This window comes from Neophocaena asiaeorientalis, unplaced genomic scaffold, assembly GCF_003031525.2.
Source record: "Neophocaena asiaeorientalis asiaeorientalis breed wild unplaced genomic scaffold, Neophocaena_asiaeorientalis_V1.1 scaffold613, whole genome shotgun sequence".
NCBI lineage: Eukaryota > Metazoa > Chordata > Mammalia > Artiodactyla > Phocoenidae > Neophocaena > Neophocaena asiaeorientalis.
This window is the reverse complement of record NW_020172685.1, coordinates 1,148,746-1,167,735: the sequence shown is the minus strand read 5'-3', so window position 1 is coordinate 1,167,735 and position 18,990 is coordinate 1,148,746.

The window sequence follows — 18,990 nt, the reverse complement described above, 5'->3', positions numbered from 1 at the left end:
TGCTTTATATGCATTATCTTACTTAATGCCCTCAAGCAAGCCTTCAGGGTAGATGAGAATATTCCTGTATTACAAGTGAGAAAACAGCCTCAGAAGAGTGAAATTACTTTGCCAAATTCACATAGCTGGTAGGTGCTGGTGACAGGACTCACACCCAAGCATGCTGTTTCTAGCATCTGTCTTGGCCTGCTGTGGTGTTTCCTTTAGCGCATTGGCTCTGAAAGACACTTGAGGGTAGGCGTTGGTAGAACTGCAGAACTTAGAAGGTCGTATGGAAGCACTGGATCCTTGGATTAAAACAAAACTATGTTTCATATTTTTAGTGCCTTCATTTTTGAAATGATTGGTATTATCAAGTGCACACAACATCGAGAATGATTTTTCACAGTTGAAACCTCTGACTGCATGAAATTTCATGTACTGTGTTTCAGAGCGGTATATCCATTCCGTTCCACACTGCCCTCTAGAAGACTGTGGGAAGTGTGCACATGAAGGGAAAAACGATACACACTATATCTCTTTAGGTATGAAAAGTACTTGAGTATAAGAAAATGTCTTCTTTTAAGAGGCCATGCATTCATATGAATCACTTCTCTCCATCTACTCTAATTAAATGTTCTACTGTATTTCTTCATTGTGAAGAAGTTCAGGAAAAATATGGACAGATATGTGCAGACTCAAATTTATTTTAAAAGGAAAAGCTGTCTCTCTCTCTCAATTTTTAGTACCTTTATTTCCATCCTGTGTGGCCTGTACCTTTGTCGCTTTGTCACCAGCATGATTAGTGAGAAGTACAAGGAATATCGTTCAACTTTGTATTTGTCTCAGCTAGATTATAAGCAGAAACACAAAATAATATAGGTAGAAAAGTATTTTTAAATCTTGTGTTTCAGAAATAATACCTGTCTCAATAATAGCCATCTGAATGCATACCCACCATAAACTAGGCAGTGTTCTGGCAGAATTAAATATGTTGTCACACCTAATTCTCACAACAATCATGTTTCCTCATTGACTTATTTATAATTGAGATTTGGAGAAGTTAATATGTTACCAACGTCACAGATTCGGATAGGAATCTAACCAGGATTCAAACTCAAGCTTGTCTCTTCCTCAAGCTCATGTTTTTTCGCTGTGAATATACCTCTAACTTGCTGAAATCTCTACAAAGACTTGTGCTGCCCAGCGATCCATGAGACAAGGGGAAAACTCCACGCTATTTCTTAGAACAGCGGATCCTTAAGTAACATGCAGTGAAAGAATTTGGGTATCAGAAATTCCAGCTGGGAGTGTGGCCAACCAGATGAGCTGAAGCCTCAGGGAGGCTGCACAAGAATATGGACATTTTCTCATATTTTAGAAAGAAACAGCAAATTTTCACACACAAAGAAGTACCATTTGACACATGAAAGAAGCCTGTTGTTGGGTCAAAAATTCTTCCCTGGGCTCTTCAGGCATCTGTTTCCCAGCAACTCCTCGAGGTCAAAGACAATTTTCCCTTCTGGTTCCTAAATCTACAAGACCATCTCAACGCTGTATCTAGCCAACGCCTCTTTGCAATTGGAACAGTAAACATATTTTCTCTCTTGTTGTCTCCTCATGCAGTCAGCTTCCTTCTGTTGCTAGCTTGAGGGGTTATCTCTTTTTAGTCACAGCACAGGGCAATGTTTTTGTAGCCTTATTATGGAATTGTGTTCCATGTTTTCTCTTTCATCCAACAAGTCTGTCTAATAGAATTATAATACACAAACCAGTCTTGCCATCTGATGCTGTATTTCATGGTACATGAGACTGCATGATGACTAGAATATCCTCCTGACCCGAAGATGTGATGGTTCTGTGACTAGGTTTGATTTGTGTAGAAAAAACACTGGAATAACTACTTGATTCCTCTTCTTCCTGTCTTTCTCTCTCAAGATTTCTCAACAGTGGCACTATTGACATTTTGGGCTGCAAAATTCCTTGTTGTGAAGGGCTGCCCTGTGCCTTGTAGGGTGTTTAGCAGCATCCCTGGGCTATGATCCCAGTAGCGACCTCCCCTCCCCCGCCCGCCTCAGTTGTGACAGCCAGAAATATCTCCACATATTGTCAAGTGTTTCCTGGAAGGTAAAATAGTCCCTGGTTGAAATCATGGTTCCTTCTTTTTTCTCCCTCTTATCTCTCTCTCTGTCTCTCTCTCTGTCTCTCTCTCACACACACAGTCACACGCACGCATGCATGCACACACACACTAGGACTTTGAAGGGACAGGTTTCATACTAAAATTACCAGTTGTATGTGTGGTACTTATGTGGTTTTGTGCATTTGACTATGGAAGAAATTCTTCTACATCCAAAAATACGTGACTAGCTGTTTCTTTAAAGATAAAACTTGAGGTTGTGTAAATCCTTAGGCCTGTGCAAAACTTTGAAACCATCTGGAGTTGAACCAGCCCCAAAGCCTAACTCATCTGCCCTGGAACTTGCAGATGGAAAGCTTGGGGGGAGGAGGGACTGGACGTGGGAATCATCTCAACTTTATAAACATGAAAGCTTAGGAATAAATTGCTTTTAGCTCCTAAACAATTCTGGCTTCTAGATTTCAATTCAGGGCAGTAATAAATGCTGCTTTCAGGTGCTCTCCACCCCACATAATGGCACAGGGTCAGAATACCAGCAGGGAGGTCCAGGGTGCAGAAAGGCAGTTTACAGATTAGTTGTACTGATGCCAGACAGGAAGAAGGGTCCGGCTTCCCTTGGAGTCTGGTGTGAATGGCAACCCTCTTCCTTCTCTGGGTGGGATTTTTTTTTTACACTTTAATGCAAACTATCTATTTCAGAATGTGTGACTTTCCCAGAAGTTAACAGAATTTCAGGTCCATCGTGTGTACTCACTTACTGAACTCCACATAGCGGTCCTCAAGGCTTGAGTATGAAAAAAGTTCTGATTCTTGAATTCAAGTGGCTTGCACACCATTTTAGAAGACAAAAACCTCATGTATTATATCCTCTGAAGATTTTATTTTCGCTAACTCAGTTTCTCCTTCCTTGAGGTAATTCTGTACTGAATAACAGTTCTATTTTGTACTGTTCCCACTCTACTGTCACATATTTGTTTACCTGTCTATGTCTCTGTGAAGGCTAGAGTGATGATGTATTCAGATTTATATTCTCATTGTCTTGGAAGGGTCTTGGCATGGGGTTAGCGGCACTCTCTGCTCCATTTAATGACAGAGAGCAGTAAAAGCTTTCTGAAACTCTTTACTCCTTGGAGCCAGTGTCGCTCCTGCTTTCCTCTCTGGCCTTACTTTCATTTTTTCTTTGTTTCCTGGGTCATTCCTACCCTATAAGACTCTTAGATACTGGACCTATAGAGATTTATCTTTGATTCTCCATTCTACTTACTTACTTTGAATAATTTCCCTAAATGATCTAATCTGTTTTCATTGGTCTAACTGTAGAGACTGTTGATTCTCAAATCTACTACCATCTGTCCTAACTTCCTTCCCAAGCTTTAGGCTTGTGAGCGCTTTGCTGGGTATATCCACCTAGCGTTCCAAAGAAATTTCAATTTAACACATTCAAAACTTGGTGGATATTATCTTTTCGTCAACTGTAGTTAACTTCTTTAGTATTAAATCTCAACTGATAGCCCTATCAGCTTCCTAGCCATTCAATCCAGAAACATGTGGGTCACCATTAATTCTTCCTTCTCCCTCTTCCTGAATTCTGTATTGGATTTTCTGCCAAATTCTGCTGCTTTTAACTTCTAAATTTTGTTTTGTTTTGGTTTTGTTTTTTTGTCAAGGCTATCCTCCCTTCTCTGTTTGTATCATTACTGTCCTAGTAAATGCCTTCCTCATCTTTCAATAGTCTCTTACCATCTCCCTGACTCCGGTCTTGCCTGTCTTAAATTTAACCTTCTCACTGCAGCCACAATGAGTTATCTAAAAAGTAAGTCCAACTCTGATGCATTCCTTCCCACTCTAAAAACGGATTGTCTATGGAATAAAGCCCAACGCTCTTCACATGGCACGACGTGGCCCCATTCTACTTCTCCAGCCTCGCTTGTTATGACTTGTTCCAGTTACTATTGCTGTGTAACAAGGTACCCTATAGTTTAACAGCTTAAAATAGCCCTCTTATTATGCTTACAGATTCTGTGGGTCAGGAATTCACATAGGACCCAACAGGGGTTGCTTTTCTCTGATCCACATTCTGGAGATTCAGTTGGGAAGACTCACTGGCTAAAGGAGACGAGAAGGCTGGTGGCTAGAAACTTCTAAAGACTCATATCTGTTAGAATGACTCAAATCAGAGTGCCTACGTGTGGTTTGACTGGTTTATGGCATGGAGGCCTCGTGGAGTTAGGTTTCTTAGAGTATGGTTCAGGGCTCTGAGTATGAATGGTCCATTGAACAAGGTGGAAGCTGCATGGCCTTTTATGACGCAGCTTTGTGCATCACGCAGAATCACTTTAGCAGTTCTCTCTTTGTGAAAGCAATCACAAGGTCTGGTATAATAAAGAATATATCTGGTCTTTGTCCCTGGTTCCTGGCACAGAGTTTCAAGAATCCTTGGAATTTCTGAGGGATTAGAGTGTCTTTTGTTATTCATAATGACCCCTCTTCAACCATATCTGAATTTATGCAGTGAGGTAACTCATAGTGGGGCCTCTAGATAGCTTTAGCATGGGGGCTGATTGACAGCAAAACCAACCATGTGATGAGAGGGTTGGAAATTTCGGTCCCATCCCCTGACCTCTCTAGTCCCTCTTAGAGGGTAGAGGGACTAGAGAGCTTCTTGGTTGGTGAGCATATTGATATACTGGGAGGGTGACATACTCTGATTTCATGGAACCAGAAGCTCCAGTGCTTGGGAACCTTTGCCCCATGTACCTGTTCAACTGGCTGTTCATTTATATCCTTTATAAAAAAATGGTAATTTAAATACAGCACTTCCTTGAGTTTTGTGAGTTGTTCTAGCAGATTATTGAAACTGTAAGGGATCAGGGGAACCCCTGAATTTGTAGCCAAGCCTATTGGTCAAAAGTATAGTAGTCTCTAGCACCTGTAGCTGGGGCCCAAAGTAGGGGCCGTCTCATAGCACTGAGCCTTTTAGCCTGTGGGGTCTGTGCTATATCTGGGTAGTTAGTATCAGAATTTATTTGAATTGTAGGACACCTCGTTGGTTTTAGAAAATTGATGTTGGAAAGCGCAACCCCATCCAGATTCACAGTAGGGGACATAGACTCCCACCTTTTTGATAAAACAAGTATGAATACTCCTCATATGTTTTTCCAGCTTTATTGACAAATTATATTACAATTTATAAAGTATACAATGTGATAATTTGATATACATATATATTGCAAAAGAATTCCTACCATCACATTAATTAACACATCTATCACCTCACATATTTACTTTTTTTTTCTTTTGGTGAGAACACTTAAGTTCGGCTCTCTTAGCAAATTTCAGTTATACAATACTGTATTATCAGCTCTAATCACAATGTTATACATTAGGTTCTCAGATCTTATTCATTTTATAACTGAAAGTTTGTACCCTTTTACCACCTCTCCCTCTTTCTCCTATTCCCCATCTCCTGGCAACCACCATTCTACTCTCTGTTTCTATGAGTTCAGCTTTTTTTTCCAGGTTCTACACATAAGTGATACCACACACTGTTCATTTTTCTGTTGTGGGTTATTTCACTTAGCATAATGACCTTCAGGTTCATAAAAATGGCAGGATTCCCTTCTTTTTCAAGGCTGAAGAGTATTCCTCTGTGTGTGTGTGTGTGTGTGTGTGTGTGTGTGTGTGTGTATCATATTTTCTATATCCACTGATCTGCTGACAAACTTATGTTGTTTCCATACCTTGGCTATTGTGAGTAATGCTGCAATGAACATTGGAGTACAACTCTCTCTTCAAGATAGTAATTTTGTTTCTTTGGATATATATCTGGGAGTGGGATTGCTGGATCATGTGGTAGTTTTATTTTTAATTTGAGGAACCTCTGTACTGTTTTCCATAGTGGCTATACCAGTTTACATTTCCATCAACAGTGTAGAAGCATTCCGTTTTCTCTACATTCTCACCATGATTTCTCTGTTGTGCTTTTGATGATAGCCATCCTAACAGGTATGAGGTGATACCATTTGTGGCTTTGATTTGCATTTCCCTGATATTAGTGATGTTGAGCACCTTTTTGTAGCTGTTGGTCATTTTCATGTCTTCCTTGGAAAAATGTCTATTCAGGTCCTTTGCCCATTTTTAAATTAGGTTTTTCGTTTTTTCTTGCTATTGAGTTGTATGGGTTCCAGGTATATTTTGGATATTAACTGCTTATCAGATACGTGGTTTGCAATTTTTTATCCCACCTCATAGGTTACTTTTTCATTTTGTTGATAATTTCCTTTGCTGTGTAGAAGCTTTTTAGTTTGTTGTAGTCTCACTTGTTTATTTTTGCTTTTGTTGCCTTTGCTTTTAATGTCAAATCAAAATCTTTGCTAAGACCAGTGAGCTTACCCATGTGTTTTCTTCTAGTAGTTTTATGGTTTCATGTCTTATGTTCAAGTCTAATTCATTTTGAGTTGATTTCTGTATATGGTGTAAGGTAGTAGTCCAGTTTCATTCTTTTGTATGTGGCTATCTAGTTTTCTCAACACTGTTTATTGTAGAGACTATCCTTTCCCCGTTGTATATTCTTGGCTCCTTTGTTGTAGATTAACTGACCATATGTGCATGGTTTATTTCTGGGCTCTCTATTCTGTTCTGTTGATCTATGTGTCTGTTTTTATGCCAGTACCATACTGTTTTGATTACTGTTGCTCTGTAATATAGTTTGAAATCACAAAGCATGATAACCCCAGCTTTGTTCTTCTTTCTCAAGGTTGCTTTGGCTATTTGGAGTCTTTTGTGGTTCCATACAAATTTTAGGAATGTTAGCTCTATTTCTGTGAAAAATGCCATTAAGAATTTGTTAGGGATTTCATTGCATCTGTAGATTGCTTTGGGTAGTATGGACATTTTAACAATATTAATTCTTCCAGTCCATGAGCATGGGATATCTTTCTACTTATTTGTGTCTTCTTCAGTTTCTTTCTTCAGTGTCTTATAGTTTCCAGTGTACAGATCTTTTACCTCCTTGGTTAAATTTATTCCTAGGTCCTTTATTTATTTATTTATTTGATTGTAAATGTCATTTATTTCTGTAGAATATCTTTTCTATCCTTATTTACCTGGCTAATGGAGGACAAGGACCATGTCATTCCTCTTTATACTCCCAATAAAATTTAATAAAAGGCAAAAGTCAGTCATAATTTAGTTTTTTTGTAGTTGGATATTTAGGACTTTGTGGTTCAAATGGTGCAAATATCTCTAAGACATGTTAGCTGAGAGATCATAACTATATGGTATGCAAGTAACTACTGTCCCCTCCTCTGTCTGTGTAGATATTGTTAACCAATCAGAACACTCTACCCACTTAGGTCCTAACTTCACCTCAGAATATTTTCCAACACACATTTCCAAAAGATTTTCCCAACTTCTTTCCTCTTTTTAATCAGAAAATAATTTAAATTTTCTTAATGATTTGACTTCTATATCAATTGATGTACTGCTCTTAAATGTGGTATTGGAGGAAATAGAATTGGTAGGCAAAACAAAGAAGGAAACCACAATTGATTGGATATGTATTACATGCTACACCATTTACCTGCATCATCTTAAATTCTATCAACGGGTTTTTAATGTAAGTTTTGTCCCCATTATACAAATGAGACGACTGGAATTCAGAGGGTTAGAATCATTTGCCCAAAGTCACACAGCTGGCAAATATGATACAGGATTTAAACACGAGCAATTCTGTTTCACGAGTTCCTCCATTTGTCTTTCTTTGGAACACCACCCTACTCAATCACTGTGCCTCTGAATAAAACAGCTGTCTCCCCTGCTTCTCACGTGACTGCTGGGCACTGGTGCCTTCCTCAGGGTGCTTTAGTGACAGTGAGGTCATTAAGAAGCATGTGGTTCCTTTTCTACCCGTCTAACTTCCTCCTCTGACTCAGTCCAAGTAAGGATTAATTTTCTAATTTTCACAGAGGCAAAAGTAGAAGTAAGTGGAGGTAAGCTTTAATGCCATCTCCTATCCTTTTCCTCTTTAGATATCAGTAAGTTAAGAGACGTAGGAATTTAATGGTTACTTTCTCATCCCTTCAGGTAGTGGCTAGCAAGGAACTGTCCTATCAGTAGCAGCATGGACCAAGTTCAGGCTCTGTTGCTTTAGGATTCTCCAAAGAGCGAGAAGGTCATTGGGCTTTTGCTTCATGAAGTTCCCTGGATGTTACCCTGACTCTTGTTGGAAGGGCCATGAAGCAATGACTAGGCTTCCTTACTATATTAAATGTAATTAGAGATTTAGGAGCTGCCCCACTCAGGCACAAATCCTTTAAAAAATATGTATTTAAATAAATATATGTTTATATATTTTATATTGGCTAAGCTAACCCTCCCATTTCAAAAGCAGTATTGTCACCTCAGCTCACATTGCTCTATTATGATCAGTGGCACTGAGCAGCTTTATATTCAAGGCTCACGAGTTTCAATTACTTCAGGAGACAATCTGGTAACGGAAGATAGAAAGTCTCACTTCAGAGTGGCATTCGCTAAGAATTTCATTCCATGGGGGATAGTCCAGAGGAATCTTACCAATATACTTTCCTTCTCCAAAATATGGGGTGCACCTATAGTCAGTGTGTGTGCTTGTGTGTCTGTGTGTGTGTTTAGTGACTAAACATTAAAAAGTGCAGGCATTGTACATTTAGACACTCCCTGATGTGATCATAGAGCATCTTATACAAATATCTGTCAGAGCACTTAACTGACTGAATTGTTACTCCCTATGTATCTACTCATTTTCTAGATCCTAAGCTTTTAGAGCATTTTCGAAGTAGTAGTATTAGTATTAGTAATAACAAGAACAACTTATTGAGAATGGATCATGTGCCAGATACTACCCATCTATACCTATTCACATATTTTATCCTTACAACTGACCCTTTGATGTAGGTACTATAAGATCCCAGCCATTGAGGAAATTATGAGGATAGTGGTAATTCTAATGGACAGAAACTGGGATGGGCATAGAGGAGTATGCCTATGGGAGATTGACTACCCTCCAGTTAAAAACACTCAGACCTAATTAGCTGTATATATAAGCCAAGGACTCAGGTGGCCAAGTCTAGAGCCGAGGTGTAAATAAAGAAGTAGCATGTATATCTGAAAGAGTATGATCATTCGGGTCAGGCAAATCTGGTTTTAAGTTTTCTTTTGAAGGCTAGGAATAAAACCGATGTGTAAAAGAAGCAAATATTAGAAGCAACTTGTATAATTGTTGCAAGAATTAGGATGCCTGCAGTTTCTAGTTGATGCCAATTATTAGCGGAATAAGAATTTTTTAAAGTTGTTTCTAGGAATGAAGGTATAAGGGAACATGGGGCCAAGAACTCAGTTGTGTTATGGGGCTCTCCATGTGTGGAATAGTGGGAAGAAGAAGAGATGCCGATGGGGACAAAAGAGTAAAGAGGCAGAAAGAAAAGCAGAACAGGAATTTGTTCTGGGAATCTAATTCTTTGGTCAGGATTATCAAGGTTGAGGAATATGCAAACCAAGGTCATTGTGAAGAATGAAGTCACCTCTGAGAGGGAGGACCATTCTGATATAATTGGGACCACAAATACAAACTCAGAAATATTATTCTGATTTTCCCACAGACCCAATAAAATAAAGACCAGGATTCGTAGGAACCAGGGCTCAGCAAAGTTAACTGAAATATGAAGTTACATAGGGAGAAAATGGCAAAGACAGAGCTTGAGCCTAGGTTTGGATTCACGTCCATAAGAATGGGGACTTACAAAGCAGAAACCCACTAGTGAGAGATGTGAAAATGATGATTTTTTTCCCTTTTCTTTAGAAGTCATGCCCAGTCATTGAAGTCAGCAGCTATTACGGAACTAACATTTTGGCAAACCCCTAGTTAGATTCTTCTGCATCTTTAAAAAGCCATAGATTAAACGAGGAAGAGATGCTATAGATCAGTAAATTTACACGTTTTATTTTTCCTGGGTCCTGCTCAGCTGCAGTGTTCAGTGAATGCAAGTGCAGTAAATACGTGGTCACAGATCCCATTTACATAACTACAGCCTGACAATACAGGGAGTAAGAAAGTATCATTTTCTGTACCCTTTAGAATTACATGGAAATAAACAAGCCTTTTCTTTCTTTTTTTAAATAAATTTGTTTATTTATTTATTTTATTTTTGGCTACGTTGGGTCTTCATTGCTGTACGTGGACTCTCTCTAGTTGCATTGAGCTGGGGCTTCTCGTTGCAGAGCACGGGCTGAAGGCACGTGAGTTTCGGTAGTTGTAGCACGTGGGCTCAGTAGTTTTAGCTTGTGGGTTGTAGAGCACAGGCTCAGTAGTTGTGGCGCATAGGCTTAGTTGCTCCACGGCATGTGGGATCTTCCCAGATGAGGGCTTGAACCCGTGTCCCCTGCATTGGCAGGCGGACTCCTAACCACTGCGCCACGAGGGAAGTCCCAACAAGCTTTTCTTTTTTCCTCAACAGTGGTTATGTAAAACAAATATTTGTGATAGTTTTTAAAAGCTTGTTTCAGTGCAAAAATAAAGCAGTTTATAAGACAAAGGAGACAAATAGCTAAATTAAGACAGTTGAATGATTACAATGTACACACACGAGATCAAAAAGTGTGGTTAAATTGCATACTGAAATCACTAAAAGAGGAGAATTTTATTGCCAAATAATTAAATCTCTTTTTAAGTGTGATTTTTTTTTTCTATACAAGCAAATTTAAAATCTTAGTGAATCTTTTTTTTTCCTTGGAAAATATATTTGCCAGATTAAGTCTTTATCCTCAGCATGCAGAGTTTTCATAATTGTTTGCTATTTTTGTTTATAAAAATGTCCAGTAGAGGCCATGATGCCTGATTTTGCAGATCTATTATTTATATGCTGTGGGCAGGCAGGTAAAAGAGTGAAGTCATGAACTTCTGTCGCTCACTGAACAATAGTCATAGTTAACATTTACTGAGCATGTACTAAGTGTCAGGGACTCTGTGAATGCTTTAAGTGGATTGTCTACTTCAGTTAACTTAATGAATTAAATATGAGAGAACTGAAATGTAGAGAGATTAATCTAATTTCCCAGAATCAAATAATAAGGAAGTGGGTAGGCTGAGATTCAAAGCAGCTATAGAGTCTGTACTCCTAATCAAGGGGTTACATTCTTCATTTTCTTATCAAATTGAAGGCAAATTGTCAGTCCAGGCCTTCACACCCACTGGTTGCTTGACTAATGTAAACTTAACATTGAAAAAAATCTGGTAGCTCTTAAATTTACATCTATGACATTTCTCCCTGATATATTTGGTTTTTCTAACAGTGGAAGATATTTGTTAATGAGCTTATATTGTCAGTAACTGACAACTTTGTAACAAGATTTTTATTATTATTAACCATCATGGCAACAACAACATTAAAGAACAAGATAGTAACACCTAATATGTGCTGAGCATTTACATATGCCAAGAGTGATATTTAAAGGACATATGTGGTTTCTGCTTTTTCTTTGGGCATTTGCTACTCCAACCAGCCCATATTTAAAATGCCGGGAGGAGCTTCAAGTGGCGGAAGAGTAAGACGCGGAGATCACCTTCCTCCCCACATATAACATCAGAAATACATCTACATGTGGAACAACAGCTACAGAACACCTACTGAACGCTGGCAGAAGACCTCAGACCTCCCAGAAGGCAAGAAACTTGCCACATACCTGGGTAGGGCAAAAGAAAAAAGAAAAAACAGAGTCAGAAGAATAGGGACGGGACTTGCACCAGTGGGAGGGAGCCGTGAAGGAGGAAAGGTTTCCACACACTAGGAAGCCACTTCACAGGCCTAGACTGCAGGTGGCAGGGGGGAAACTTCGGAGCCACGGAGGAGAGCGCAGCAACAGGGCTGTGGAGGGCAAAGTGGAGAGATTTCCGCACAGAGGATCGGTGCCGACCAGCACTCACCAGCCCGAGAGGCTTGTCTGCTCACCCGCCGGGGCGGGCGGGGGCATTGGAGCTGAGGCTCGGGCTTCGGTCGGATCCCAGGGAGAGGACTGGGGCTGGCTGCGTGAACACAGCCTGAAGGGGGCTAGTGCACCACAGCTAGCTGGGAGAGAGTCCGGCAAGAGACTTTTTCTTGCCTCTTTGATTCCTGGTGCGCGAGGAGAGGGGATTAACAGCGCCGCTTAAAGGAGCTCCAGAGATTGGTGCAAGCCGCAGCTATCAGCGCAGACCCCAGAGACAGGCATGGGACACTAAGGCTGCTACTGCAGCCACCAAGAAGCCTGTGTGCAAGCACAGGTCACCATCCATACCTCCCCTCCCGGGAGCCTGTGCAGCCCGCCACTGCCAGGGTCCCGTGATCCACGGACAACTTCCCCAGGAGAACACACGGTGTCTCAGGCTGGTGCAACGTCATGCTGGCCTCTGCCAACGCAGGCTCGCCCCGCATCCATACCCCTCCCTCCCCCCGGGCTGAGTGAGCCAGAGCCCCCGAATCAGCTGCTCCTTTAACCCCGTCCTGTCTGAGCGGGGGAACAGACGCCCTCCAGCGACCTACACACAGAGGCGGGGCCAAATCCAAAGCTGAACACCAGGAGCTGTGCAAACAAAGAAGAGGAAGGGAAATCTCTCCCAGCAGCCTCAGAAGCAGCGGATTAAATCTCCACAATCAACTTGATGTTCCCTGCATCTGTGGAATACATGAATAGACAACGAATCATCCCAAATTGAGGAGGTGGACTTTGGGAGCAAAGATATATATATATTTTTTCCCCTTTTTCTCTTTTTGTGACTGTGTATGTGGATGCTTCTGTGTGTTTTGTCTGTATAGCTTTGCTTTTACCATTTGTCCTAGGGTTCTGTCTGTCTTTTTATTTTTAATTACTTAAAAATTCTTTTTCTTAATATTTTTTATTTTAATAACTTTTATTTTACTTCATTTTTATTTTATCTTCTTTCTTTCCTTCTTTCTTTTTCTTCTTCCTTTTATTCTGAGCCGTGTGGATGAAAAGCTCTTGGTACTCCAGCCAGGCATCAGGGCTGTGCTTCTGAGGTGGGAGAGCCAAGTTCAGGACACTGGTCCACAAGAGACCTCCCAGCTCCACATAATATCAAACAGCGAAAATCCCCCAGACATCTCCATCTCAACACCAAGACCCAGCTTTACTCAACGATCAGGAAGCTACAGTGCTGGACACCCTATGCCAAACAACTAGAAACAGGAAAACAACCCATCCATTAGCAGAGAGGCTGCCTAAAATCATAAGTTCACAGACACCCCAAAACACACCATCAGACGTGGACCTGCCCACCAGAAAGACAAGATCCAGCCTCATCCACCAGAACACAGGCACTAGTCCCCTCCACCAGGAAGCCTACACAACCCACTGAACCAACCTTAGCCACTGGGGACAGACAGCAAAAACAAAGGGAACTACGAACCTGCAGCCTGCAAAGAGGGAACAACAAATACAGTAATTAAGCAAAATGAGAAGAAAGAAAAAAACAGCCGATGAAGGAGCAAGGCAAAAACCTTCTTTAAAATAAAGACTATTACAAGAGCCAAAGAAGGACACTATATAATGATCAGCAGATCAATCCGAGAAGAAGATATAACAATTGTAAATATTTATGCACCCAGCATAGCAGCACCTCAATGCATAAGGCAAATACTAACACCAATAAAAGGGGAATACGACTTTAACACAGTCATAGTAGGGGACTTTAACACCCCACTTTCACCAATAGACAGATCATCCAAAATGAAAATAAATAAGGAAACACAAGCTTTAAATGATACATTAAACAAGATGGACTTGATGTGTATAGCACATTCCATCCAAAAACAACAGAATTCACAGTCTTCTCAAGTGCTTATGGAACATTCTCCAGTATAGATCATATCTTGGGTCACAAATCAAGCCTTGGTAAATTTAAGAAAATTGAAATTGTATCAAGTATCTTCTGTGACCACAAAGCTAGGAGACTAGATATCAATTACAGGAAAAAATCTGTAAGAAATACACATGGAGGCTAAACAATACACTAATAACCAAGAGATCACTGAAGAAATCAAAGAGGAACTCAAAAAATACCTGGAAACAAATGACAATGAAAATATGGCGACCCAAAACCTATGGGATGCAGCAAAAGCAGTTCTAAGAGGGAAGTTTATAGCAATACAATCCTACCTTAAGAAAGAAGAAACTACTCTGATAAACAACCTAACCTTGCACCTAAAGCAATTAGAGAAAGAAGAACAAAAAACCCCTAATTAAACAAAATAGATAAACCACTAGCCAGACTCATCAAAAAAAAAAGGGAGAAGACTCAAATCAATAGAATTAGAAATGAAAAAGGAGAAGTAACAACTGACATTGCAGAAATAGAAAGGATCATGAGAGACTACTACAATCAACTCTATGCCAATAAAATGGACAACCTGGAAGAAATGGACAAATTCTTAGAAAGGCACAACCTTCCGAGACTGAACCAGGAAGAAACAGAAAATAAGAACAGACGAATCACAAACACTGAAATTGAAACTGTGATTAAAAAATCTTCCAACAAACAAAAGCTCAGGATCAGATGGCTTCACAGGCGAATTCTATCAAACATTTAGAGAAATGCTAACACTCATTCTTCTCAAACTCTTTTCCAAAATATAGCAGAGGGAGGAACACTCAAACTCATTTTGCGAGGCCACCATCACCCTGATACCAAAACCAGACAAAGATGTCACAAAGAAAGAAAATATGGGTCAATAACAGTGACGAACATAGATGCGAAAATCCTCAACAAAATACTAGCAAACAGAATCCAGCAGCATAATAAAAGGATCATTCACCATGATCAAGTGGGGTTTATCCCAGGAATGCAAGGATTCTTCAATATACGCAAATCAACATGACACACCATATTAACAAATTGAAGGAGAAAAACCATATGATTGTCTCAATAGATGCAGAGAAAGCTTTCGACAAAATTCAACACCCATTTATGATTAAAACCCTCCAGAAAGTAGGCATAGAGGGAACTTTCCTCAACATAATAAAGACCATATATGAGAAACCCGCAGCCAACATCATCCTCAATGACGAAAAACTGAAACCATTTCCACTAAGATCAGGAAAAAGACAAGGTTGCCCACTCTCAACACTATTATTCAACATCGTTTTGGAAGTCCTAGCCACAGCAATCAGAGAAAAAAAATGAATAAAAGGAATCCAAATCAGAAAAGAAGTAGTAAAACGGTCACTGTTTGCAAATGACATGATACTGTACATAGAGAATCGTAAAGATGCTACCAGAAAACTACCAGAGCTAATCAATGAATTTGGTAAAGTAGCAGGATACAAAATTAGTGCACAGAAATCTCTAGCATTCCTATACACTAATGATGAAAAATCTGAAAGTGAAATTAAGAAAACACTCCCATTTACCATTGCAAGAAATAGAATAAAATATCTAGGAATAAAACTACTTAAGGAGACAGAAGACCTGTATGCAGAAAATTATAAGATACTGAGGAAAGTAATTAAAGATGATACAAATAGATGGAGAAATATACCATGTTCTTGGATTGGAAGAATCAACATTGTGAAAATGACTATACTACCCAAAGCAATCTACAGATCCAATGCAATCCCTTTCAAACCACCACTGGCATTTTTCAAAGAACTAGAACAAAAAGTTTCACAATTTGTATGGAAACACAGAAGACCCCGAATAGCCAAAGTAATCTTGAGAAAGAAAAACGGAGCTCGAGGAATCAGGCTCCCTGACTCCAGACTATACTACAAAGCTACAGTAATCAAGAGAGTATGGTAGTGTCACAAAAACAGAAGTGAAGATCAATGGAACAGGATAGAAAGCCCAGAGATAAACCCACACACATATGGTCACCTTATCTTTGATAAAGGAGGCAAGAATATACAGTGGAGAAAAGACAGCCTCTTCAATAGGTTCTGGGAAAACTGGACAGGTACATATAAAAGTATGAAATTAGAACACTCCCTAACACCATACACAAAAATAAACTCAAAATGGATTAAAGAGCTAAATGTAAGGCCACACACTATAAAACTCTTAGAGGAAAACATAGGCAGAACACTCTATGACATAAATCACAGCAAGATCCTTTTTCACCCACCTCCTAGAAAAATGGAAATAAAAACAAAAATAAACAAATGGGACCTAATGAAACTTAGAAGCTTTTGCACAGCAAAGAAACCATAAACAAGACGAAAAGACAACCCTCAGAATCGGAGAAAATATTTGCAAATGAAGCAACTGACAAAGGATTAATCTTCAAAATTTACAAGCAGCTCATGTAGCTCAGTATGAAAAAAACAAACAACCCAGTCCAAAAAAGGGCAGAAGACATAAATAGACATTTCTCCAAAGATATACATGTTGCCAACAAACAAATGAAAGAATGCTCAACATTGTTAATCATTAGAGAAATGCAAATCTAAACTGCCATGAGATATCATCTCACACCAGTCAGAATGGCCATCATCAAAAAATCTACAAACAATAAATGCTGGAGAGGGTGTGGAGAAAAGGGAACCCTCTTGCACTGTTGTTGGGAAGGTAAATTGATACAACTACTATGGAGAACAGTATGGAGCTTCCTTAAAAAACTAAACATAGAGCTACCATATGACCCAGCAATCCCACTAATGGGAATATACCTTGAGAAAACCATAATTCAAAAAGAATCATGTACCAAAATGTTCATTGCAGCTCTATTTACAATAGCCAGGACATGAAAGTGACAGAAGTGTCCATCAACAGATGAATGGATAAAAAGATGTGGTGCAGATATACAATGGAATATTACTCAGCCATAAAAAGAAACGAAATTGAGTTATTTGTAGTGAGGTGGATGGACCTAGTCTGTCATACAGAGTGAAGTAAGTCAGAGAGAGAAAAACAAATACCGTATGCTAACACATATATATGGAATCTAAAAAAAAAAAAAAAAAAAATCGTTCTGAAGAACCTAGGGGCAAGATGGGAACAAAGACACAGACCTACTAGAGAAGACTTGAGGATATGGGGAACGGGAAGGGTAAGCTGTGACAAAGTGAGATTGTGGCATGGACATATATACACTACAAAACGTAAAATAGCTAGCGAGTGGGAAGCAGCCACATAGCACAGGGAGATCAGCTCGGTGCTTTGTGACCACCTAGAGGGGTGGGATAGGGAGGGTGGGAGGGAGGGAGACGCAAGAGGGAAGAGATATGGGAACATATGTATATGTATAACTGATTCACTTTGTTATAAAGCAGAAACTAACACACCATTGTAAAGCAATTATACTCCAATAAAGGTGTTAAAAAAATAAAATAAAATAAAATGCCTGTCCCTCTCCTCTCCCTATCACATTACCTTGGTCAAAGGGAAAAGACATGACCGAAGCTGAACTAATCAATATTCCTTTCCTAGGAATTAGAATCTTTTTTTGTTTAATTGATTTAATTGATTTATTTTTCACTGGGTTGGCTCTTTGTTGCTGCACGCGGGCTTTCTCTAGTTGCAGCAAGCGGGGGCTACTCTTTGTTGCGCAGCATGGGCTCTAGGTGTGCGGGCTTTAGTAGTTGTGGTACACGGGCTCAGTAGTTACGGCTCGCGGGCTCTAGAGCGCAGGCTCAGTAGTTGTGGCGCATGGGCTTAGTTGCTCCACAGCATGTGGGATCTTCCCGGACCAGGGCTCAAATCTGTGTCCCCTGCATTGGCAGGCGGATTCTTAACCACTGCGCCACCAGGAAGCCCTAGGAATTAGAATCTTGAACTTAAAGATAGAAGGTAATTGGAGTTATATAATTCAAAATAACCCTAGAGATGGTGGCCTGTGAATTCCCATGTCTGAGACAGCACCCAGAAGTATTCCATTTCTGACTTTCCTGTGAGCAGTAAGCTTGTGGTTGTTTTCTTTTGTATTGTTTTGTTGTTAGCACGATGTGGTATTTAGACTTATTTGGTTGCAAATGAAAAAATGTAATTCTGGCTCAGCACTTGTGGTTGTGGTTATGATCTTAGCATTCAAAAGACAAAAGCTGAAGCTCAAAAAAGGTTAAATGGAAAAATAGACCTAGATTCTAATGCCAAAATTATTACCAAATGTCCAGAACAGTGAAAAGGTTGTGATTTTACTCTACTTACAGGCTAACAAGTTAGTCTGCTTCAGTATCACGGACTGACTGTAGACATGAGACTCCTGGTTCAGAGAAAAGAATGTTTTTCCTCACAACAAAAGCAGAAACCAGAGCTTTATTATCCTTTGTTTTGGTTCCCCCTCCTTCTCCCTTCACCAAGTCTAAGGGAGTGCATTACAGGAGAGAAACTCTGGATTATAGGATTCACTACTGTCATAGTGAGTGGAAGCAGTTTTTGCTAGGGGACTGGAGCGGGTAGAGACATTATCTCATTCCTCAAGGTTGCTTTCTGCTAATGGAGTCCTGAGAACTGGTCCAGGTAAAGAAAGCTCAAGATCTTGCATTCTTGGCATACCCGGCAAGTATGTGCTGGGATGCTCAAGGTCTATGGCAGATGGTGCCTCTCAACACTTCTGTGCTCTATTGCTTTTCAGACTTTGAGGTGGCCATATTAGTCTTCCAATAAATTATAAAATAAATTTCCCACTCCTTCTATTTGTGCCCCACTCCTGTTTTTTAGAAGCAAATTGAGTTAGAGAATAAAGTGAAAGGCTCAATTAGTAAAGGCACCAGCTCTGCTTAGAAATATTTCAGGACCTTTTCAGGCTGGTTAATAGGCATAGATTTGGTGAATAGTGCAGGGAGCACAAGAGGGAGACTATGTAATCATATTTGGTTTAATATGCTTGTGTCTTGATGCCTTAGACGGA